The following is a 24,598-nucleotide window of genomic DNA, read 5'->3' as shown; positions in this document are numbered from 1 at the left end:
TTTTTTTTTCCTCCAAAAGCTCAAGAATAAGACTGATGAGGAAGAAAATAAGCTCAGTGGACACACTAACTTAGTTGCCCAGAAAACATTGTTCAACAAATACTGATCTATTTTGTGTAACTGAGATAAGAAGGAAACATAATAGACCCATGAAATAGAAATAGACACATGAAATAGAAGGATCAGAGTTAACATTAGTGTAATAAAACTAGAAAAAATTCTGTAGGACATTAGAATTTAGAGTTTTTTTTTTAAGTTTTAAGTTTGTGTTAACTCTGAAGAGTGGGGCCACCATAGCTCCTAACAATCCACTTTATACTTTAAGAATAACTAGAAGAGAGAACAAAGACTCCACACAAAGAAATGATGAGGAGATGGAAACATTAATGACCCTGATGATCAGTGTATCCTTACTACATAAATATGTGCACTCATCACAAGCTAATCAGAGCTTAAAACGGGGGAGGCTGGGCGCGATGGTGCATGCCTTTGGTTCCAGCACTCAGGAGGCTGAGGCAAGAGTATCACTGTGAGTTGGAGGCTAGCCTGGAATTACAGAGTGAGTTCCGGGTCAGCCTGTGGTGAACTGTGGCCCTGCCTAGGGGAAAAGAAAGTGGGGGTGAGGAAGAAAGATGGCTTAGTGGATAAAACACTTGGCATGCAAGTGTGAGCCCAAGCATCCTCAACACCAGTGTTCCCATGGAAATGGAAGGTGGAGACAGGAGAATCCCCACAAGCTTGTGGGTCAGATGTAAACAAGAGACTCTGCCTACCTCAAACGATATGGAAGGTAAGGACCAACATCTAAGGTTGTCCTCTGACCTCCACACTAGTACTGTGGCATGTATGAGTCTGCATTTACACACAAGCATGAGTGCACCTGTGTGCGTGCACACACACACACACACACACACACACACACACACATTTAAAAAAGTTTAAGGAGATTGAAAGGGTAACTACCTTGACTAGACCATTAGATATTATATACATGTATCAAATTATCACAAGCCCCATAAATTTGTGCCATTAAAATAATAAATATCTTTCTGGAGATACAAGTCATATACCATGTAGGGTCCCCTTTGAGGTGTATAATTAAACCTTTCCCACAATATAGTTTCATCAACCCCTAGTGACTCCTTATATCTATTTGCACACAAGCACTTTCTATTTTGTGACAGAAAGGTACGCTTGTAGAAAATGTTTTTTTTTTGAGGTAGGGTCTCACTCTATCTAGCCCAGGCTGACCTGGAATTCACTATGTAGTCTCAAGGTGGCCTCGAACTCACAGTGATCCTCCTACCCCTGCCTCCTAGTGCTGGGATTAAAGGTGTGCACCACGCCTGGCAAAAATAACTTTTTAATTTGTCCAATGGAAGGAAATGGTTCATTTTCTTTTTGCAATGTGCCAACAAATTGCCTATTCCAATTTTGCTCATATCCTTGCATCATGAACCATCTGTCTAACCAACAGATTTCTTTCCTGGGTTAAGTCACCATTCTGAGTCTATGCATACAATATTCCTTGCCTAGAGTGCTCCTTATTTTATTATTATTATTTTAAAATCTTTTTTGAGGGTCTCTGTTCTATAGCAATTTCCTTGGTTTCTCCTTAGATTATCTTTGCTCTTGCAAGAATACTTACAAACCTATTGGTAAAACAGTTTCTTTTTTTTTTAACCTTTTAAATTTATTTTATTTGATAAAGAAAGAGGAAGAGGCAGATACAGAGAGGGAATGGGTGCACCAGGGCCTTCAGCTGCTGCAAATGAACTTCAGACACATGCACTACCTTGTGCATCTGGCCCACATGAGCCCTGGGGAAATCAAACCTGAGTCCTTTGGCTTTGCAGGCAAGCACCTTAACCACTAAGCCATTCCCCACAGCCCCCATTTCTACTTTTAACCAGAGTATGGAAACACACAAAACAAAGCAAATGCAGCCCCCCAAAAAACTTTTTTGTGCTCCACCACTAAGCTACACACCCAGCTCTGAAAAACATACTTTCTTTAAAAAGGTCTCAAAGACCATTCATATAAACTTGTAAAAAATAAATGTGTTCTTGAAAGCACTATATCAGCATCATTATCAGGGAAAAAAAGTATATTTACCTTAATACAATGTACTCTTACCTAAGGACACCAATTTTCCTTTTCCTAATCATTCTAGCTTACTGTATTGAAGGCTAACATTCTTAAAATTATCTCATGGACTATTTGAGAGTCATTTCTTCTGAAGTACTATGTTGCCTTGAACACAGAATTACTTATAAGTCCTTGACATCAGTTTCTTCTGTATGACCCTCTTGAATTTGATCTAGAAAAACCCGCCTTCCAAATTCCTCCACAGAGAGGCCTCTGGGTCCTGCACACTAGAATATGCTCCAGGCTGCCAGCACAAGTGTCAAGTTTCTTTGGTTTGGTGATAACTGTAGACCAAGGTCTTTGCTTGTTCATCGGTGGTTGATTGCACCTAAGAATATGATGAGAAAGGTCACATTCCCACAGATACAAATTGTCAACACCACCTTTTTGAAAACATGCCCCTCTGCTTCGGCAACAGTAAGCGACGGAAAGATCTGAATTCTGTCATTGTCCAATATTTCAACTTTCCAAGAGAGTCGATAGGCATGTATCTCTAGAATAATCTCGGTCCCAATGTGCCAGGTCACAAATCCCATTACTGCCTAGGTCTTCTGGGGTCTTGGAAGATCCAGAAACATTGCTGCCACAGCTATGATTCTAGCAGCTGTTCCCACACTCCAATGAGTCCAGTTAAACCTCTGCCTCCTTGAGTCATGTAAGGGTGGTCTGGAGGCTGCCAGAAGAGGCTGAGAGATCTCTAACGCCATCACTATGCACCCTAAGTATGGGTGGTAACCTGTGTGAGACCTCCAGCCTCCTCTGTATATAAAAGGCATGACGAAAGCAATGCAGATGAGCACTGTTGTGGTAAGCATGAGCGCCCGGTGCACCTGGAACCTAGATGCTTCACCAAGAAAGAGAGCTTTGGACAAACAGATCCGAAGAATCAGGCAACCAGGACACCAGCCAGCTCTGGCCTGGAGATCACAACAGTGTGTGTGCACTAACTGTAGTCATCCATGCCACAAACATTAAGGCACCACGGACCTTCAAGAGGGGTAAAGAATGTGATCCTCCTATGTTGTTACGTCGTATTTTTCACATGTAATCAAAGGTTGCTGAGAGTGCTTAAGAATTTGACCAGCATTAGCTTCACCATCTGCTAGAAATATGTAGTAGCGTGTGTTTAGATCAAATCTGTTCATAACCCCAGGAAGGGTAATGTTTCTTCTGAAAGAACACTGTATAACATCATCCGCCAATCTCCGGACCATATCCTCAAGATTCCCCCTGGAGTCCAGCACACGGTGACTTCTCCCTGCCAAACGGGAAGGCTGTATGTGCACACTCTGATCTCCATGGATGCACAGGTAAGCATCGTCATCACCCATCCATCTGCCATGGGAAAACGCAAAGGATAAGTAGCCTCCAGTGGGACCACTCAGCTCAACCATCACCGACTGCTCCTCTCTGGTGAAGGACAAGAAGAGGCAGGCAGCCTCATGCTCGGGGTCACAGCTCCCAGGACTTCTAACACAGAACTTCTTCTTTCCACACTCAGAGGCACTGAATGGTCCGGTTAAGTGGGAGACTGAAGGCAATGTGACAAAGATGCTGTTGTAGCTTTAGGTGTCTTGAAAGGAAGTGCATTTGATTATGAAATGCCGTCACCAGTAATCTTCACCCAGTAGATTTTATACTTCTCAACAACTGTGGCTAGAAATTGTCTGTGACTGGGGGTACTGCTTGGAGCATTCCAGTAGACTCTAATTTCTGTTTTCTTAGATGCATGTGTATGACTCGCAGCTAAACCCTGTACATCTTCACAAGTCAGAATCTGTGACACCTCACTGTCAATCAATGTGAAGGAGCCCACAGGAGGGCAACTCAAATCCTCAGCATCCCGAGCTTCTAAGAGAAAGCCTTTAAATAGGGGTCCTGCCAAAGTAACTGGAGTAGCAAAGTGGGCCGAGCCCAGTTTCTTATGTTCATATGAAACTATCCCTAACTAAGAACAACTCACTGTATCTAGATTGTGCAAACAAAGTGTTTTCTTACCACAGGCACACTTTCCTTCTGGAAGTCTGGAGTGGATGGTGCATGCTGGGTAGAGAGTGCTCCCAACGGGAACCTTGACGAGCTTCCCAGAAGTGATGATTTGAGTAAAAATCATTCCTCATAGGCCAAGTTTGAACTTGGTCCTCGGCTGTTTGGGAAGGTTGTGGGACCCTCATGCTGTCCTCTTGCTTTATTCTCGATGACAGAAGGATGGCAACCTAGTGAGATGTGGAGAGCCAGCCCTGCTGTGTGCTCGGCAAGCACAGATATAAGGCAGAGAGAGGACGACGCCCACACAGAGAGGACCGCGACGGAGAACGCAGCACCCCAACATGTCAGCAGGCCCAGAGAACTCTATTGGAAATAAAATTCCTTTTTGACCACTTTGTGTAGATTTTTCCCTTTTAGGCCAAAGTGTCTCCTCCTTTAAAATGTATTCTGATGAGAGGCTGGCAGTGATTTTGGGGTACACTCTGGCCCCATTTATGGCCTTTCTGCATGCATTTTCTCTACCACTGTGCTAATGCTACCTGAAAACACCAGATGTGTATCTGTACACAACACTCACAACTGGCCATCCCTGTGCCCACTGAGGGGGCATAGAAGAGCTATATTGCCAAAGTTAGGTGCAATTCCTTTCTTCCTCTGTATGTGTGTGTGTATGGTGTGTGTTCATGTATGGCGCAGCACAGGAGTGATAGGGAGAGGACAACTTTGGGCATTGGTCCCCACTTTTTGCCTTCTTTGAGGGAAGGTATCTCATTGTTCACTGTTGTGATCTCCAGGCCAGAGCTGGCTGGCAAGCTTCAAGGCGTTGCTCCTGTCTCTGCCTCCAGTCTTGCTATAGGTGTGCAGGGATGACAGACACACACGACCGTGCCTAGATTTCTGTGGGTTCTAAGGACCTGAACTCAGCCCTCATCCTTGCATGGCAAGCACCTTCTCCACTGAACCATCTCCTCAGTCCAGGTGCAATTGTTATTAATAATTACAATTTATAAATACAATTTATTTTAACACTGAATAAGAGGAATGAGAATTCTCATTTTCATTTCCTTCCTTCCTTCTTTCCTTTCTTCTATCCTTCCTTTCTTTTGCTCTCTCTTTCTTTTTCCTCTTTTCTTTCTTTTTTTTTTTGAGGCAGGATCTCACTCTAGCCCTGGTTGGCCTCAAGCTCATGGCAATTTACCCATCCCCGCTTCCCAAGTGCTGTGATTAGAGGCATGAGCCATTGCACTGGGTTTGAGTTCTCATTTCAAATTTTAACCTTCCTAATTCACCATTTTCACACACATACATAATGCATTTTGATCATAATGATTTCTCATTTCTCTATGTTAAGTTGACAGGGAGATAAAGCAGATGTCAATCTGGTTGCTGGGAGGCATAGTCAAACAGTCCGGGCACTGGAGACAGGAGGAGGGACACAGTAGATGGTGCTGTTTGCCCGCATGCTACAATCCATGGTGGATGATGCAGAGAATTGAATTACTCATGGGAGGTGGGAACAGAGGAAATAAGTGTATCTCTGAAACTGTGAAATCTAAGCAGGGGGTGGAATAGAGACAGGAGGACTGTTCAGGAAAGGCTGGAGGGCTTGTCCCATCCTGTGATGAGTTAGGAACTTATCAGAACCCAGTCAGATGGAATTGGGGAGTTGGTCCGATGGAAGGTGGGTGTGGGGTAGGAGGAAGGCATGGAGAGGTCTTGTAGAAAATTGACCTCAGAGCTCTAATAATTATACTACTTTTGTCACCTTATGGTGGTTAAAAAGTTAGGAATAGACAAGCACTGGTGGTTAATCCATGGGACAGGGACTTTGGGAACACCAGAGTCACATAAACCCTGCAGAGTCACCTGCTGCTCACTTTTAGTTAGGCTTTGAGGGAAGCTGTGGTCCCAAGTAAGATGTAAATGTAGCTTATCAAAGAAGGATTGTTCTTATTTTCCTTTGTAGCTGGTACTTCATACATATACACCCTCCAGAATAATGTCTTGACTATCTCACTTATTATTTCTTTGGAGTGAGAAATGTTTTCCTACTTCTTTCAGCAATCAGAAGAACTTGGCTAGGGATGTAGCACAGTTGCTCTGGATTCAATCCTCAGCACTGCATACACTAGCTGTGGTGGTGCATCCCTATAATCCCAGCTCTGGGGAAGTGGAGGCAGGAGGATCAGAAGTTCAAGGCCATCCTTAGGTACATAGTAAATTCAAAGTTGGATTCAGCTATATGAGGCACTGTTTGCAAAGCCATTTTACTGTACCAGATTCATTTGACAGAAAAAGTATATCATATTGATCTTGGCTGTTAGAGTTATTCACTGGATGTATTCTTCACATTGTTGCAAAGCCAAGATTTTGCTAGGGTCTTGCCCCACAGTCATGCATCTTGTAATGGCAGGGTAAGTTCTGAGGAATGCATCCTTAGGTGATTTGGGTGTTACATCATATCACAATGCATACACTATCCTATAAATTATAGTGTACACACACACACACACGCGCGCGCGCGCCATGTATTAGTCAGGGTTCTCTAGAGGAACAGTACTGGTAGAATGAATACATAATAATACATATTATAAAGGGGATTTATTAGATTTGCTTACTTGAGATCGGGCTGGCAGTCCATCAGGGCTGTCTACATGCTAGAAAGGCTGAGAACCTGGGAGCTGCTCAGTCCATGAGGCTGAATGCAGTCCCAGTCTGGTGCTGAAGGCCTGGAGGATTCTTGGAGAACCACTGGCCTTCAGTCCACATTGGAAAACTGAAAAAGCAGGGTTCCAGTGTCTGGAAAGAATAGGAGCAACAGAGTAGTTGCGGGTACTGGCAGGTAGCCAGGGCAGCCTAGCAGAAGGCACTGCCCTTTCCTGGACCCTCTTTCTCCACATATTTTGTGTGGAAGGAAGGGCTCCCTGCTGTGGGAGAAGGTCTTCCTCCCTGTGGATCCTTCCTGGAAATACCCTCACAGACCTGCCCAAGCAGTGTGTTTCTTATTTGATTCCTTATCTGGTCAAGTTGACAGTCAAAATTTAAACTTTCATAGGCCACATTGAGCAAAACAACATGAGATGAAATCAAATACAAGAGAAGATAATGGAGTAGAGAGCAGGCAAACACAAGAGACAACAGGGGAGTAGAGAGCAGGCAAGGACAAAGTGAATGAAGCTGCACATTATTTCACAGTAAATGTGTTCTATAAGGAGGAGCACACTCTGAAATCATGATAGAAGTGTGGCATAGTGAGGACATAAATCAGTGACAGTCATCTTTTGTTACTGTCAGGTAATTATGTGCTATAAATAGTGTCTGGGCCACACCATCCTATGACTGGGAGGTGTGTTTGTGCCAGCTTCCTCGTGAATATGTGAGTAATTCTTTATGCTGTGACATTATGCAGCTAGGATGTCACTAGGTGACAGGAAATTTCAGTTTCCTTATAATCTTACATGGTCTGTCTTTAACCGAAACCTCATTATATAGCGTTTGACTATATTTCCTTTTCCACTGGCTTCTTTAAAAAATGCTAGGTGTGTGTATATGGAAGAAAACATGCCCTGCCCACAATATGCCTGCTTAACTGTTGCCAGCCTTTGTGAATGTTGGAGAACGAAAAGTGAGGAGAAAGACATGTGGAGTGAGAAATGCAAGAGCTGGTCAGAGGAGTGTGTGGTTTGGAATCATAAGCCTATTTGACAAGTGGCGCTTGTTATCTTTGGGCATAGACTGGGGTGGGGTGGTCTCAAATGAGAACCCTGTGTGAGAGCTCATTCTCTTGTGACATGTGTTTATGACACCTTGCCACCATCACACAGCATTGTCATATGTTTAGCAGGGTGATTACCTGGTTAGAGCCCCTCTCTTCCATGAGATTATACACTCTGTGAAGCAAAGGGCCAGTCTATTGGCCTCACCACTGTCTTCCCCCACCAGCCCTATGTGGGCACACGGAAGGAGCTCAGTGCATTTGGAATAGAATGTAGAGCTTTGCTCTGGCTCCCACAGCTCTCTGTGACTGGGCTCAATACTGTCCTTGGAGTTGGCTGTAGAGGAATTGTGGGTGTCAGCACAGAGCAGGAGGAGGTCAGAAGATTCCCAAGGGGCGGGGTAGACTTGTCACTGAAGGCACCACCCCACTAACTCTTTAGATGGTATTCAGTAGGGACATGGGCTTTTGTTTTAGATTTGTGTTTTTTTTTAAAAAATTATTTATTTATTTATTTGGGAGCGACAGACACAGAGAGAAAGACAGATAGAGGGAGAGAGAGAGAATGGGCGCGCCAGGGCTTCCAGCCTCTGCAAACGAACTCCAGATGCGTGCGTCCCCTTGTGCATCTGGCTAACGTGGGACCTGGGGAACCGAGCCTCGAACCGGGGTCCTTAGGCTTCACAGGCAAGCGCTTAACCACTAAGCCATCTCTCCAGCCCTAGATTTGTGTTTTTGAGAGAGTCGTACTGTGTAGACTGAGTCGGCCCCAAACTCTCAGTCTTGCTGCCTCTGCCTCACAAGTGCTGGGATGACAGGCACATACCACCATACCAAGCTACATTAGGAAGTTTTGATGTGCTGGGTACTGGAGGTACATTGCTGACATGAACAGACCCAAGCCCTGACACAGGGTCCCTATTCTTGGAACTTACAATCTAGTGACCTTGCTGGAGTAGGTCAAATGCACAATGACGACCTGTGGTCAGCAGCTCAGTGCTGGAAAGTAAGAAACGGGCATCTAGGAGAGCCTCCGCCTGTGGACCTGAGGCTGGCGGGAGGGGATTATGATCAGGGTATCTTGTCTGTATGTATGGAGGGCATCAATTAAAAGTGAAAAGAATGAGAGCTGGGCGTGGCGGCCCACACCTTTAATCTCAGCACTCCGGAGGCAGAGGCATGAGGACTGCCATGGGTTTGAGGCCAGCTGGGACTGCAGAATGAGTTCCAGGTCAGCCTGGGCTACAGCGAAACAGTATATCCATAAAACCAAACCAACCAACCAACCAACCAAAAAAATCCCAAAAAGTTAAAAACTGAAAAAAGAATATTGAAATACAGCATAAAGAAAACGAATGCTTTGTATGATAATAAAAATAAATCAATAAAAAATGGTAGTCTTGGCCCAGCATAGTGGGGAATACTTGTAATCCAGCACTCAGGAAGGGAATCACAAGTTTGAGGCCAGCTTGGGCTATCTTTCTACAAACTGCACAGCACAGCTCACATCATCATCTCACAGTTCAGCGGGACAAATACTTGCTTAGCTGTTGCGCCTGCATGTGGTTAGATGCAGCAGGCCAGGAAGAGGATGGAGGTGGCGGTGGCTATGGCAACAGATGAGGATGTGTGTGGTAAGCTGAAAGGAGGCAGTGGTTACAGTGGGGGTGAGGCGTACTCCTGTAGGCTCCCTGACGTCCCAGGACTGTGTCCCATGGGTAGTGGTACAGCTGAGTGCTACACCGGTTAGGACTATGTCACTGCCAGCAGGAGCCTGCCTCGGGGTGGTCACAAGCCAAGAAGTGACGATTTCTATTGTCACTCAGCCTCTGAGAAAGAGAGTGGAGAGGAATAAGGCTCCAAGCAGCATGAACAGCAACTCAATACCTCCTGAAGGAAACAGAGTGCACCCAGGTGTGTTTATTAAATGTTTACTTTTTTTTTTTTTTTTTTTTTAGTTTTTTGAGGTAGGGTCTCACTCTGGTCCAGGCGGACCTGGAATTAACTCTGTAGTCTCAGGGTGGCCTTGAACTCATGGCGATCTTCCTACTTCTGCCTCCTGAGTGTTAGGATTAAACCATGCACTACCACGCCAGGCTAAATGTTTACTTTTTTTTTTTAAACAAAACTCAGTGGGTTTATGTCTGTGCCAGTATGCCTAATTTTTTGGTTTATTTTTATTTGTTTATTTGTGAGCGACAGACAGACAGAGAGAAAGAGGCAGATAGACAGAGAGAGAGAGACAGAGAGAATGGGCGTGCCAGGGCTTCCAGCCACTACAAACGAACTCCAGACGCGTGCGCCCCCTTGTCATCTGGCTAACATGGGTCCTGGGGAATCAAGCCTCGAACCGGGGTCCTTAGGCTTCACAGGCAAGCACTTAACCGCTGAGCCATCTCTCCAGGCCCAGTTTACATTTTTAAGAATAAACTTTGGGGGGCTGGAGAGATGGCTTAGTGGTTAAGGTGCTTGCCTGTGAAGACTAATGACCCAGGTTCAATTCCCCAGTATGCAGGAAGGCCATTCTCTTTCTCCCTTTCTCTCTCCAATAAATAAATAAATAAAATACTTAAAAAATTATTCTGATGTGTGTAGAGTCTGTGGAGTGTGTGAGTGTGTGTTTGTGAGTGTGTTGTATGCAGGTAAATGGACACACCCCATGCACATGTGTGCAGAGGCCACTGAAAGACATTGGGTTCTACCTTATTTTCTTCAGAAAGGGTCTTTCACTGAACTTGCTGTTTTTCAGTTAGACTGGCTGACCAATGAGCCCAGGGATCCTCCTGTCTCTGCCTCCCAGATCATCGGGGTTACAGGTGTATGCGACCATGTGCAGCTTTTTATATGGGTGCCGGGGATTGAACTCAGGTCTTCAGGTTTGCATGGCAAGTGCTCTTATTCAAGGAATCATCTCCCTAGCCTCCTATCAAACATCAGTTTTTAAACACTTTTTGTATTTTATTTTATTTTTGTTTATTTGAGAGAGACAAATAGAGAAAGAGAGAGCACGAGTGAGAGAATGGGCACACTAGGGCCTCCAGCCATTGCACATGAACTCCAGATGGATGTGCCACTTCATGCATCTGGCTTACCCATGGGTCCTGGAGACTCGAACCTGCTTCCTTTGGCTTTGTAGGCAAGTGCCTTAACCTTTAAGCTATCTGTCCAGCCCTAAACATCAGTTTTGAATGGTGAAAACAGTGCCAGTAAGATTTGTGTTGTAGGAGGAGAGTGGAGCTTACACCAAAGGTATTTGTCAGTCTATTTTGAACCAAATCCAGCAGAAACGTTACTAAGCTGGGGATATTCATCCATGTGGCTGGTATTGAAGCAGTGCAGGCTGCATTTGGGTTGCTAAAGGTAGATGACATCTTGAAAAAGCCTAGACCAGCTAGTGCATTGGTATGTTGGCTGGTTTAATACTGCAGTATGGTCAGACAGTTAAGGGAACAATTAACGTGAGGACTGTATGTGGACAGTACATATCAGCAGAGACCCATGGTTTCTGTAAAGAAAAACACCTTCATAGAGCTGGGTGTGGTGGTGCGTGCCTTTAATCCCAGCACTTGACAGGCTGAGGGAGGAGGATGGTTGTGAGTTCAAGGCCCACCTAGGGTTACAGAGTGAGTTTTAGGTCAGCTTGGGCTACAGTAACACCTTACCTCAGAAAACAAAAAACAAAGCTTGGCGTGGTGGCGCACGCCTTTAATCCCAGCACTCGGGAGGCAGAGGTAGGAGGATCGCCATGAGTTCGAGGCCACCCTGAGACTCCATAATGAACTCCAGGTCGGCTGGGCTAGAGTGAGACCCGACCTTGAAAAAAAAACAAAACAAAACAAAACAAAAACCAGCCAGGCATAGTAGCACACTCCTTTAATCCCAGTACCACGTAAAGCCAGATGGCACAGAGTCACACATATCTGGAGTTCGATTGCAGAAGCTAGACAACCTGGTGCACCCATTCTCTCTCTCTCTCTGTTTCTTTCTGTTTGCAAATAAATAAATAAAAAATATAAAAAAAACACAACAACAAAATACCTTAAATGGTTTGAGAACAACTTGATGACTCACAGAATGATGAACTAGATGAGTTTTGTACAAGCCACATGAAATGTCTTCTTGGTTCTTTAACCTACTGGGGATGCATGTGGAGATGGATACCGGCAGCTCTAAAGTGCATGTTCCTTCAGCTCATACCTTCTTGCAACAGATCTTTAAAACAGATTTGACAGGAAAAGATGCCTGGTCTTCTAAGTAGTGGAAAAAAAAAAAAGGAAGGTATGATCTTCCTTGACAGTGATCAAGGAGGGCTGGAGAGATCGCTCAGTGTGCTTCCTATGCAAGCATGAGGGCCCCAGACTGGCCTTGTTTAAGACTGTATATCAGGGCTGGAGAGATGGCTTAGCGGTTAAGCACTTGCCTGTGAAGCCTAAGGACCCCGGTTCGAGGCTCGGTTCCCCAGGTCCCACGTTAGCCAGATGCACAAGGGGGCGCACGCGTCTGGAGTTCGTTTGCAGAGGCTGGAAGCCCTGGCGCGCCCATTCTCTCTCTCTCCCTCTATCTGTCTTTCTGTCTGTGTCTGTCACTCTCAAATAAATAAATAAATAATTAAAAAAAAAAGACTGTATATCATGTAAAACAGGTGCTTCCCACCCAAGAATCCTCAGATTCACAAGCTCCAGAAACAGTAAAAAACCCAAAAACAAGACCAAAGGAAAGAGACCAAGGGAATGGGACTCTGAAGTTTCCCTCGGGCCACTGTAGGTAAGTGACTTCCTGCTGCAGGAGGGCAGATGGGGTGCTGGGGTGCTGCAAGGACACATTCCTCATGTGCATGCACCGCACATATCATGCACACATGTGTGCACAGACACAAGTAAAAAGAAAGTGAACAGGGACAGCCGCTTGTCTCAGTGTTCACACATGTAAGGTATATTAGTGACCTGATTTAACACGGTTCTAGCACCTTCGGAGTGGCTCTCTTCTGTGTCTCAGCAGCAGGGACTCCAGGCAGAGCAAGACTGAAGTGGGGCTCCCAAAAGAGATGGAGAAGAACCCCTGGGCAGTGGCACGAGGTGTAGTGGGAAGCTTGTCAAAGGCGATGCATTCTGCTGTTGGGGATGGGCCGTAGCTTTGCTTTGACCTGCTTGGCACTTACAGCTCTTGTAACTTCCAGTTGCAGAACGTGGAACCACCTGTGCAGCAGGCCTCTTAGTTTACAGTCTTGAAAGTGCATTTAGATTACCCTTCCCTTCTTTCAACAGTACTAGAAAACCAATGTAGTGGAATGATTGGCTATCACGTGCACTCCAAAAGGATCAGAAGAGAGTGGTGATGAACTTGGACGGCAGGATTCTGATTTTCTCTTTATATGGATCTGCTTTAACCTCTGGTATATATGCTCAGAGAAAATAACTGGTGAAAATATTGTCACCCAGAAAATAAAAAAAAAATCAGAATTGTCTCAGTTGGAACTAGTGGTCCTTTGAACACCTTTTAGGCCAGCTTAAAAAAAATGTTCTAGCTATCTATTTGCAAGCAGAGAGAGGAGTGGAGGGAGAGAGAGAGAGAGAGAAAGAGAGAGAATGAGAAGGAAAGAGAGGAAAAGGGCACACCAGGGCATCTTGCCACTGCAAACGAATTCCAGACACATGCACCACATTGTGCACCTGGCTTTACATGGGTACTACGGAATGGAACCTGGGCAGTCAGGCTTTGTAAGCGAGCACCTTTAACCGCTCAACTCTCTCTCCAGCCCTAGGCCAGCTTTAATTAATTAGCTAGTTACTCTTGCATGTGGGTGTGTACAGTCTGTATGGTGTGGTGGGTGGTGAATATATCTGTATGTGCAGATGTGTGTGCCCCATGCACACATGTGGGGAGGCCAGAGAAGAACATTTGATGTCCTCCTTTATCACCCATCAACGATATTTCTTTGAGATGGAGTCTCTCATTGTTGCAGTCCGGTTCGAATTGCTGGTAGAAATCACTCAACCAAGAGCAGCTTCTGGGAAAAAGAGATTTCTCTTGGCTTACATGCTCGAGGGGAAGCTCCACGATGGCAGGGAAAAACGATGGCACGAACAGGGGGTGGACATCACTCTGTGGCCAACATAAGGTGGACCACAGCAACAGAAGGGTGTGCCAAACACTGGCAAGGGGAAACTGGCTTTAATACCCATAAGCCCGCCCCCAACAATACACTCCCTCCAGGAGGCATTAATTCCCAAATCTCCATCAACTGGGAACCTAGCATTCAGACCACCTAAGTTTATGGGGGATACCTGAATCAAACCACCACATTCCGCCCCTGGCCCCCATAAACTGACATCCATACATGATGTAAAATACAATGTATTCAGTCTGACTTTAAAAGTCCCCATAGTTTTTATCCATCCCAATGATGTTCATACATCCCCATAGTCCAAGATCTTTTAACTGAGCCATAATAACAAAAAATAACCTCAAAAACCCATAATGGCACAGAATAAATATTCACACTATAAAAGATGGCATTGGGCATAGCAAAGAAACATTCAACCAATACAAGATTTAAACAACCGGGAATCAAACTCTGTAGCTTCAAGTCTAGCAACTCTAGCCAGCGACAAATCTTCAAGTCTGATAATTCTAACCAGCAACAAGTCTCTGGCATTCCAATTCCGCCCCTCCAGCTAGGCTACTCACAGTCCTGGGAAACTTCATCGGGGCCGGCAGCTCCTCCGCAGCCATCTCATGGTCCCGGCATCTCCACTGGGTCTCCACTGCAAGCCACGGTTCATCCTCATGGCCCCATGGGGTCTCTATGCAGGCAACCAGCAGACCCGCTTCACACTGCCCATGGCCATTTCCAAAACACAAGACCTGAATCAAACCACCACACTCATTAAACCTAGAACTGTCGGGCTGGAGAGATGGCTTAGTGGTTAAGCGCTTGCCTGTGAAGCCTAAGGACCCCGGTTCGAGGCTCGGTTCCCCAGGTCCCACGGTAGCCAGATGCACAAGGGGGCGCACGCGTCTGGAGTTCGTTTGCAGAGGCTGGAAGCCCTGGCGCGCCCATTCTCTCTCTCCCTCTATCTGTCTTTCTCTCTGTGTCTGTCGCTCTCAAATAAATAAATTAAAAAAAACCAAAAAACCTAGAACTGTCATTTTCTGTGAAGACTGGCTGACCAGCGAGCCTCAGCGATTTTCTTACCTTGGCTTTCCACGGGGCTGGGTTATAGGTGTGCGTGCTCCTGCCCAGCTCGAGCGCTGAAGACCAGCCTCAGGCCGCTGGGACCCGCGTGCGTGTGCTCCTCATGCCAGCTTTGATTTGATGGCCTCAGCAGGGCTCCTATGTAAGGTGACTGACTGAATGACAAAGGCCTCACGAGCTGCATAGACAAGACGGAAAGCTATCATTATCCTCACTGGGTTAGAAAAACGTTTAAACTTTGTTTTTCTTTTGTCTTGTTTGGTGCTGGTGTCAGGACCTTGTGTACACTCGATAAACATTCTACCATTGAGCCACATCCTGAGCCCTGACAACTAAGTAATCTTATTTATTTTGTGTATACATATACACACACAAAATAAATAAATAAATAAATAAATAAATAAATAAATAAATAAATAAATAAATATGTTTGTGTGTGTGTGTGGTATGCATTGTGTCTATGTGTTCATATGTGTTCATATGTGTGTGTGGTATGCATTGTCTGTGTTCATATGTGTGGTGTGTGTATGGAGGCCAGAGACCTATGTCAGCTATCTCCCCAGTCACTCTCCCCCTTACTTCTTTCTTTTTTGAGATAGAGTTTTGCTGTAGCCCAGGCTGACGTGGAATTAGTCTCACGGTGGCCTTGAACTCACAGTAACCCTCCTACCTCTGCCTCTCAAGTGCTGGGATTAAAGGAGAGAGCCACCAGCCCGGCTAACCTTAATTTTTGAGATAGGATCTCTCCCTAAACATGTCATTTGGTTAGATGAGCTAGCTAGTGAACAATAGGGATCATTACTGGGCACCCAGATTTTAAATGGGTGCTGGGAATCCAAACTCATGTCCTCATGGTCACAAGGCAAAAACTTTACTCAGAGTCAGCCCTTTCCCAGCCTTTTCCAAAAAAGCATTATTTGTTTATTTATTTTTTACTCTTCACTTTTCAAAAATTGAATTTGCAATAAAGGAGGTAGTGAGAGGTGAATGGGGAACACTTAGAACTCTTATTAGACACTAGGGAGAGAAAAATAATTAAATTAACAAGAGGAGTCAGAAGGAGCCTAGCCCACCGTTCAACATCAAATCAACATTCCTAGGAGAAAACAAAGGCTGGGAGAAAGGAGAAGGGGACATTTGTTTTCAGTCTGTCCTCCTATTCTAGGGCTGGGAGCTCTCACGGTATGGAGTGAGCGGCGCTTTGGGCACTGGCATATTAAGCACAGCTGCCCCTCCTTCTCCCCATGCCCTGCCTCAGGAAGAGTGGCAAGGCAGGTCTTAGCCAACAGAAATGGAGGTATGGTGGAGGGGCAGGTCCAGAAGTAGGGAAGGCTCATCAGAGACCCCCAATACTGATTCTCCTCTGGCTGGAGGTGGGCAGGAAGGAGACAGCTCAAACACTGAGTAGCCAGGAACAGACAAAGATGGCCGAGAAGAGGAAGGGTGGATGGTATCAGCTGGAGACAGTGACCCTGTTCCAGGTCTATTCCCTTGCACAAAGGCTCATGGGTATTGAAGACTGTTGTGAACCTACCAAAGGGATGGGCACCCACATCAAAATAGAACAGAGAGCCCTGGTGTTGGTATTGGTGTTACCAACCAGCTCTGGGGTCCTGGGGCTTCTGACTCCCTCGCCTATAAAGAGGACAACTTTCTCTCTGCTAATGTCAGCTTTACAGACCGGTCACTCACGTCGGTCTGGTCAGATCTCCAGACACCGAAGAAGACAGAGCCAACAATACAGGTGGCTACACCCACTGACCACAGCCTCCTGAGCACCCTCCAGGCATATATTACGTTCCAAGGTCGTGCCCGCCCCTCCTCATGGTTTGGTCCTTGGGGCCCATCCAGTTCTTCTGCTGCTGCCAGTTCTATTTTGCCCCACCTTATTTTTATTTATTTAAATTTATTTATTCATTTTATTTGAGAGAGAAATAGAGCAAGAGTGCACTCCAGAGCCTCCAGCCACTACAACAGGACTCCAGATGCGTGTGCCACTTTGTGCATCTGGCTTATGTGGGCCCTGGGAAATAGAACCTGGGTGGTTTGGCTTTGCAGGCAAGTGCCTTAATCACTAAGCCATCTCTCCAGCCCTGTTTTTTTTTTTTTTTTATTTTGAGGTAGGGTTTCACTCTAGCTCAGGCTGGCCTGGAACACACTCTATAGCCCCAAGCTACCCTCAAACTCATGGAAATTCTTAAACCTCTGCCTCCCTATTGCTGGGACTATAGGTGTGATCCACTATGCTTGGCTTCTGACAAAGCATTTGAAGCCAAGAAGAGGAGCCTGGGGAGATTGCTCACTGGTGGAAGGTGCTTACTTACAAAGCCCACCAGCCTGGGTTCCAAGCTTCAGTCATTGTACAAGGCTGTAAAAGCATCAGGACCTGAGTTTGAATTCTCAGCACCCACATAAATGCCAGGTGGGCATGGTAGCCTGTCTACAACCCCAGCACTCAGGAGGTGGCGACGGGAAACCGGTGGCGTGCTGGCAAGCTAGAATAGCTGAATTGAGCTCTGAATTCAAATGAGAGACCTTGTTTCAGAAATAAAGCGGAAAGCAGTTGAGGAAGACTCCACATGTTAACCCCTAGCCTCCACACACACGTGCACACTTCCTTGCACACACATACATGAGTACACGCTTGCACGCCACACTCACATATATCTAAAAAATTAATAAAGATGGAATCATTAGCACGCTGCCTTGCGAAGAGACTTAGTGTGTCAAGAGGAGAAGACAGGACTGAATCGGTGAGCTCCACATGCTGTGGTGTCAAAGCACAGGTCTAGGACTGGAGGGGGCCAGCTCACATTTTCAGGTCCTTGTGTCAAGAAGCAAGGATTTGTATCCGGGACAGGTGGTAAGATAATAGAGACAGGTTATTAAGAAAAAGCTCACATTTTCAGGTCCTTGTGTCAAGGAGCAAAGATTTGTATCCGGGACAGGTGGTAAGATAATAGAGACAGGTTATTAAGAAAAAGATAGTCAGGCATGGTGGCACACACCTTTAATCTCAGCACTTGGGAGGCAGAAGTAGGAGGATCACCATGAGACCATGAGTTTGAGGCACCCTGAGACTACATAGTGAATTCCAGGTCAGCCTGGGCTAGAGTGAGACCTTACCTTGAAAACCAAAAAAAAAAAAAAAAAAAAAAAAAACCAAAAAACAAAAAACAATGGCACTAGGCCTCTCAGTACCCACGTAAAGCCAGACACACAAAGTTACGCATGTATTTGGAGTTTGTTTGCAGTGGCAAGAGTCCCTCACGCACCTATTTCCTCTCTGTGTACTCTCTCTCTCTTGCTCAAATAAATACATAAATAAGTAAATAAATAGTAGCAAAAGGTGCTGGACCATGAGTCTCATGGCCCTTTATAGGTAATTTACAGAATACCCTCCTCTCTTACATTTGTATCACAGGCTTTTTGGGACCATGCTCAGTTATTACATTCTAACCAGCACTGAAAGGCTTCTAGCTCACTTTCTTTCCTTTCTTTCTTTCTTTCTTTCTTTCTTTCTTTCTTTCTTTCTTTCTTTCTTTCTTTCTTTCTTTCTTTCTTTCTTCCTTTCTTCCTTCCTTCCTTCCTTCCTTCCTTCCTTCCTTCCTTCTTTCCTTCCTTTCTTTCTTTCTTTCCTTCTTCCTCCCTCCCTTCCTTCCTTTCTCTCTCTCTTTCTTTTTTCTTCTTTCTTTCTTAAAAACAAACTCTTTCAAAAACGTTTTACTTATTTATTTGAAAGAGAGACAGAGAGAGAGAGAGAGGGAGAGAGAGAGAATGGGTACATCAGGGCCTCTAAATACTGCAAACAAACTCCAGATTCACGTACCCCCTTGGACATCTGGCTTTATGAGGGTACTAGGGAATTGAACCTGGGTCCTTTGGCTTTGCCAGCAAGCACCTTAGCCTCTAAGCCTTATTTTTTCTTTGCAAAATTTTTTTTTTATTAACAACTTCCATGATTATAAAAAAAATCCCATGGTAATACCCTCCCTTCCCCCACTTTCCTCTTTGAAACTCCATTCTCCCATCTCAATCAGTCTCTCTTTTATTTTGATGCCATGATTTTTTCCTCCTATTATGATGGTCTTGTGTAGGTAGTGTCAGGCACTGTGAAGTCATGGATATCCAGGCCATTTTGTGTCTGGGGGGAACCCATTGTAAGGAGTCCTACTCTTCCTTTGGCTATTACATTCTTTCCACCACATCTTCTGCAATGGACCCTGATCCTTGGTAGGTATGATGGAAATATTCAAGTACTGAGCACTCCGGTCACTTCTTTCTAGCACCATGATGCCTTCTGAATGTGCCCGATCTCATCTAAGCCTTTTCTTTTTTTTTTTTTTTAATTGAGAACTTTAATAGACAAACATATAGTAATTTGATCCTGTTCTTATCCTTTCATCCTTTTTTGTCCTCTCTCTCTCACCCTATCCCCTGAGGGCCCTCCTCCTTTCAAGGTAGACCTTCCTCTACTCTGTTTTGTCATCTCATTCCTTTTGTCTTTCTCCACCCTGCACGCCAATGTTGGTGGGCTGAGGATCTTACTGGTCTTGTGGGGGTATCCCTAACCCCTGTGGGCTCATGAATGTACCAGTTGGCTCACGTCAGGAGGACAGTGTGCTGTCGCCTTCTTTCATATGCTGATTTTGATGCTGCCCTCTCCAGGAGCTAATCCTCCTTTCACACTCTGGGGCTTCTCTGTGGCAGATGAGCCATGGGCACTCACAGTGGTTAGAGTTGAGGAAGTATTTATGTGGGTCATGAACGATATCTTAGGTGAGGGCTTTGTGACGCTGACCAGCCATGATACCATTCCAAGACTGCATCCCATTTAATACGTTGCATCCCATGACTTCTCTTAACCACAAGAAAACTCACAGTGACCCGTGAGCCAGCAGTCCTAGAGATGTGACCCTTTTAGCTCCTAGCACTGGGAGTGAGCAGGCAAGAAGCTCACCAGCGGGCTGGAGAGATGGCTTAGCAGTTAAGCGCTTGCCTGTGAAGCCTAAGGACCCCGGTTCGAGGCTCGATTCCTCAGGTCCCACGTTAGCCAGATGCACAAGAGGGCGCATGTGTCTGGAGTTCGTTTGCAGTGGCTGGAGGCCCTGGCGCGCCCATTCTCTCTCTTCTCTCCCTATCTGCCTCTTTCTCTCTCTGTCACTATCAAATAAATAAAAAAAAATAAACAAACAAACAAACCAAAAAAAAAGAAGCCCACCAGAGCCGCAGCAGCAGCGGAGGAGAAATGGAGTCATAAACCGGTGTGGAAGCAGCATGTGTTCTGTGGCATATAAACCAGCCCCACCCGCTGCCAACGCAAGGCATTTCAATACGCTACATACCAAATTACTTCTGATTAAAAAGCTTATTCAGGAGCTAAATGCAGATTACTTCTAGGTATGCTTCCGTCAGCCAGCTGTTGAGGATTTTAAAGTGCCGGCGGTCAGCATCCTGCATTTTACTTTATGCTGCCTGACAATGCACTGCTTCCGTGAATGGGGACGTTCAGCCCGGTTTTTCAAAGCTGTAAATTTGCCAGCATGCTTAGGAGGCCTATCATCATGGTGGGCTTGGAGCCACCGGATGTGCGTATAGTGTCGTGGAGAGGCTGTTGGGTGGTAAGCAACCCAGACTAGTGCTTGCTAGCCATTATTTTAATATGATTAACATGTGCCACAAATAGACTATATATATATATATATATATATATATATATATATATATATATTTAAAATATTTCATTGTTCCATTTTATTTGAGATAGAGAGAGAAAGAAAGAATGAGCCCGCTAGGGTCTCCAGCCATTGCAAACAAACTCCAGACCCATGTGCCACCTTGTGCATCTGGCTTATGTGCGTCCTGGGGAATTGAACTTGGGTCCACTGGCTTTGCACACAAGTACCTTAACCCCCAAACCATCTCTCCAGCCAGGGTACTTGTGTTTTAAAATTTATTTTTTATTAGCTATGGACCTACTTAGCATGTAAATAACACATGTTGGTATCCTTGCCCCTTTTCCGAAGAGGCCCTCCTTATTGGGGACACAGGTATTCCAGTGGGGATTGTGGGTAGTGCATTGTGGGGGCAGCAGTCACTTATGGGGAAGAGGCAATGTCTCTGTGCAAAATGTCCCAACTTGTGGCTCTGACAATCTTTCTGTCCCCTCTTCTGTAAAATTCCCTGAGCCCTGTTGGGTGCATTTTAAGTCTACTTCAGTGATGGGCTCTTAGGAGCCTCTGGATCTCTGGTTTGGCAGGTGTTGAGTGTCCTCAGTGTCTATCTCCTTCACCCTTGTGCTGATTATCAGGTTCACCGAGAAAGCACCAGGCTATTATTATTTATATAATTATTTATATATTTTATTTTATTTTACTATTAGCATATGTGTGTAAATATATGTGGAGTATTTGTGGTGTACAGAATGATGTGTGTATGCCTGCGGAGGCCAGAGAAGAATGTTGGGTACTCTCTTTTTTCTACTCAGCAAGCTCCAGAGATTCTCCAGTTTCTGTCCCCTGTAGGACTGGAGTTATAGATGTGCTGGTCACATCCAGCTGTCTATGTGGGTGCTGGAAAATGGAACTTGGGCAGTTTTGGGTCTTCTCAGGTCCTCCTGCTTGTGCAAGAAGTGGTCCCAACCAACTTCCTAGTCCCAAACAGTGTACTTCTCCCCACCCGCCCCCCAAGGTAGGATCTTGTTGTAGCTCAGGTTGACCTGGAATTCACTATGTAGTTTCAGGGTGGCTTCGAACTCACAGCAATCCTCCTACCTCTGCCTCCCAAGTGCTGGGATTAAAGGCAAGCACCACCATGCCCAGCCCAAACAGTGTACTCTTTAAAATTTTTTTGTTTATTCTTACTTATTTGAGAGTGACAGACAGAGAGCGAGCGAGCGAGCGAGAGAGAGAGAGAATATGGACATGCCAGGGCTTCCAGCCACTGCAAACGAACTCCAGATGCGTGCGCCCCCTTGTGCGTCTGGCTAACATGGATCCTGGGGAATCAAACCTTGAACCAGGGTCCTTAGGCTTCATAGGCAAGTGCTTAACTGCTAAGCCTTCTCTCCAGCTCCCAGTGTACTCTTTGACAAGCAGAGCTGACAGAGAAATTAGATGTAGTCTGAAATCATGCAGGTGAGTTATGCAAGGTCTCAGGGTTGGGAGAGAGAGAGAAAGAGAGAGAGAGAGAGAGAGAGGGAGGGAGGGAAGCAGGGAGGGAGGGAGGGAGGGACAGAGAGAGACAGAGAGAGACAGAGAGAACACAAAAGGACATCCTGGACCCCAATGTTCCAGAATAACCTCAACTTCAAATAGATTGTTCCACTTGTCCCCATAACCACCAGAATGTTTTCACATGAAAAAAATATGATTACTATCAGGTGTGGTGTTGCATGCTTTTAATCCCACCAGAGGTAGGAGGATCCTTGTGAGTTTGAGGCCAGTCTGAGACTTCATAGTGAGTTCCAGGTACGCCTGGGCTAGAGTGAGAGCCTACCTCCACAAAAACAAACAAATAACAACAAAAAGATTACTGGGACTGGGCAGAAGGCTCAGCTGGGAAAGGTGCTCAACATGCAAGCCTAAGGGTCTGGGAAGGTATGGTTCACCCTGAGCTTGGCCCTTGGCTGTAGCAGTTCCCTTCTCATTGCTGGAACAAAATGCCTGACGAGAAACAGCTTATGGGAAGAAAGGGTTTATTTCATGCACATGGTTTTGAAGGGAAGTTTCATCATGGGGGAGAAAAGCTTGGCAACTAGCTCACAACCTTCCACATCCTCAGCAGAGAGAATGCAGCAAACTCTGAACATGCAGCGGGCTGGGCTAATCAGCCTTGAAGCCCGCCGCCAGCAACACCCCTCCTCTAGAAGGTTCTACCTTCCAAAGGCTCCATCACTAGGGACTAGATGGTTGGCTTAACTATAAACACATGAGGCTGTGAGGGACAATTTACATTCAAACTACCACACTAGCACCCACATATAGAGATGAGCATGGCCAACATGCCAGCCAAAACAGTCCTGTGAGGGGCAGGCACGGGAGAATCATGGGCTCCTTGGTCAGCCAGTATGACTGAAATGAATAGTTATGGGTTCAATGAAAGACTGCCTCAAGGAACCAAGAAGATGATCAATAGAGGAACACACCAGAAGTTCTCTTTTGGCATCTACATGTGTACAAACAGTGTGCACACATCTGCACATGCATGTGTGCATGCACCATTTATACTGCACACGTGTGTGAGGGGTGGGAACCAACACTTGCTTGTGTTTCCATTGTTCCAGTACTTTGCATCCCTTTTCTTATTTAATATGTAAAATAAACCCATCAGATGGGGCTGTTATTCCTATCTTAAGATGTGACAGCTAAGGTTCAGTGTCAAGTGGTTAAAAGTGATGGAATTAGGATTCATGTTGGAGAAGCCTGTGGGTTTGCGAAGGTGCTGATCCTTCCATATGGAGTCACATAAACTTGGACCTGGATGCAATGGTTGAGAGGCCGAGAGCATCCCTGTGCTCCCCTTCTACCCTCACCTCTTCCCACTGGCAAAGGTCCTCCCACCACACTTCTCTGAGATCCTATCTTGTCCCAGAAAGATGCCTGTGGTACACTTAACCTAAAAAAACTGCCCTTTTAGGAAGGGAGGAGGATACTTAATAGGTTGATATTGTATATATGTAAGTACAATGATTGCAATGGGGAGGTAATATGATGGAGAATGGAATTTCAAATGGGAAAATGTGGGGGTGGGGAGGGAGGGAATTACCATGGGATATATTTTATAATCATGGAAAATGTTAATAAAAATTAAAAAAAATAAAAAAAATAAAAATTTAAAAAAATGAAAAAAAAAAAAAATCCCTGCCCTTTTGGCCAGGCATGGTGGTACCTGCTATATTCAAATACTTGGAGGGTAGAAGCAGGAAGATGAAGAGTTCAAGTCAGTCTCAGCTATATAGAGAGTTCAAGAGTATCCTGGGCTACATGAGATCATGCTTCTAAAAAAAATAAAATCAGAAATCTTGTTATTTTTTGGACAGTGCGTAACTAAAGAAATTATGCCCCTGTGGTGGTTTAATTCCAGTGTTCCTTATAAACTTCTGTGTTCAGAAAGCTAGGTCCCCAGCTGGTGGCAATTTGGGAATTGGAACCTCCTGGCGGTGATGTATTGTTGGAAGTAGGCTTATGGGTGTTGTAGTCAGCTTCCCCTTGCCAGTGGTTGGCTCACTCTCTTGCTGCTATTGTCCACTGATGTTGGCTGGGAGGTGATGTCCACCCTCTGCTCATGCTATTATTTTTCCCTACTATCATGGAGCTTCTCCTCAAGTTTGTAAGCTAAAATAAACACTTTTCTTCCACAAGCTGCTTTTAGAGTTTTTTATATGCAAATTAGACTTTAATGAAGAAAAAACTAATATTAAAAAAAAAAAGCCTGGGCTGGAGAGACGGCTTAGCGGTTAAGCGCTTGCCTGTGAAGCCTAAGGATCCCGGTTCGAGGCTCGGTTCCCCAGGTCCCACGTTAGCCAGATGCACAAGGGGGCGCACGCGTCT

General features: G+C 45.3%; 1 pseudogene; it reads right to left on the bottom strand.

Moving 5' to 3' along the window:
• Window positions 1-2,456: 2,456 nt before the first annotated feature.
• The window catches only part of LOC101596808, a 59,291-nt pseudogene continuing 37,149 nt past the window's right edge, over window positions 2,457-24,598 (bottom strand).

The sequence above is a fragment of the Jaculus jaculus genome, chromosome 2 (genome assembly GCF_020740685.1).
Source record: "Jaculus jaculus isolate mJacJac1 chromosome 2, mJacJac1.mat.Y.cur, whole genome shotgun sequence".
In the NCBI taxonomy this organism is placed as follows: domain Eukaryota; kingdom Metazoa; phylum Chordata; class Mammalia; order Rodentia; family Dipodidae; genus Jaculus; species Jaculus jaculus.
The sequence above is the reverse complement of the archived record's forward strand: the minus strand, read 5'-3'. Positions and strand labels throughout refer to the sequence as shown.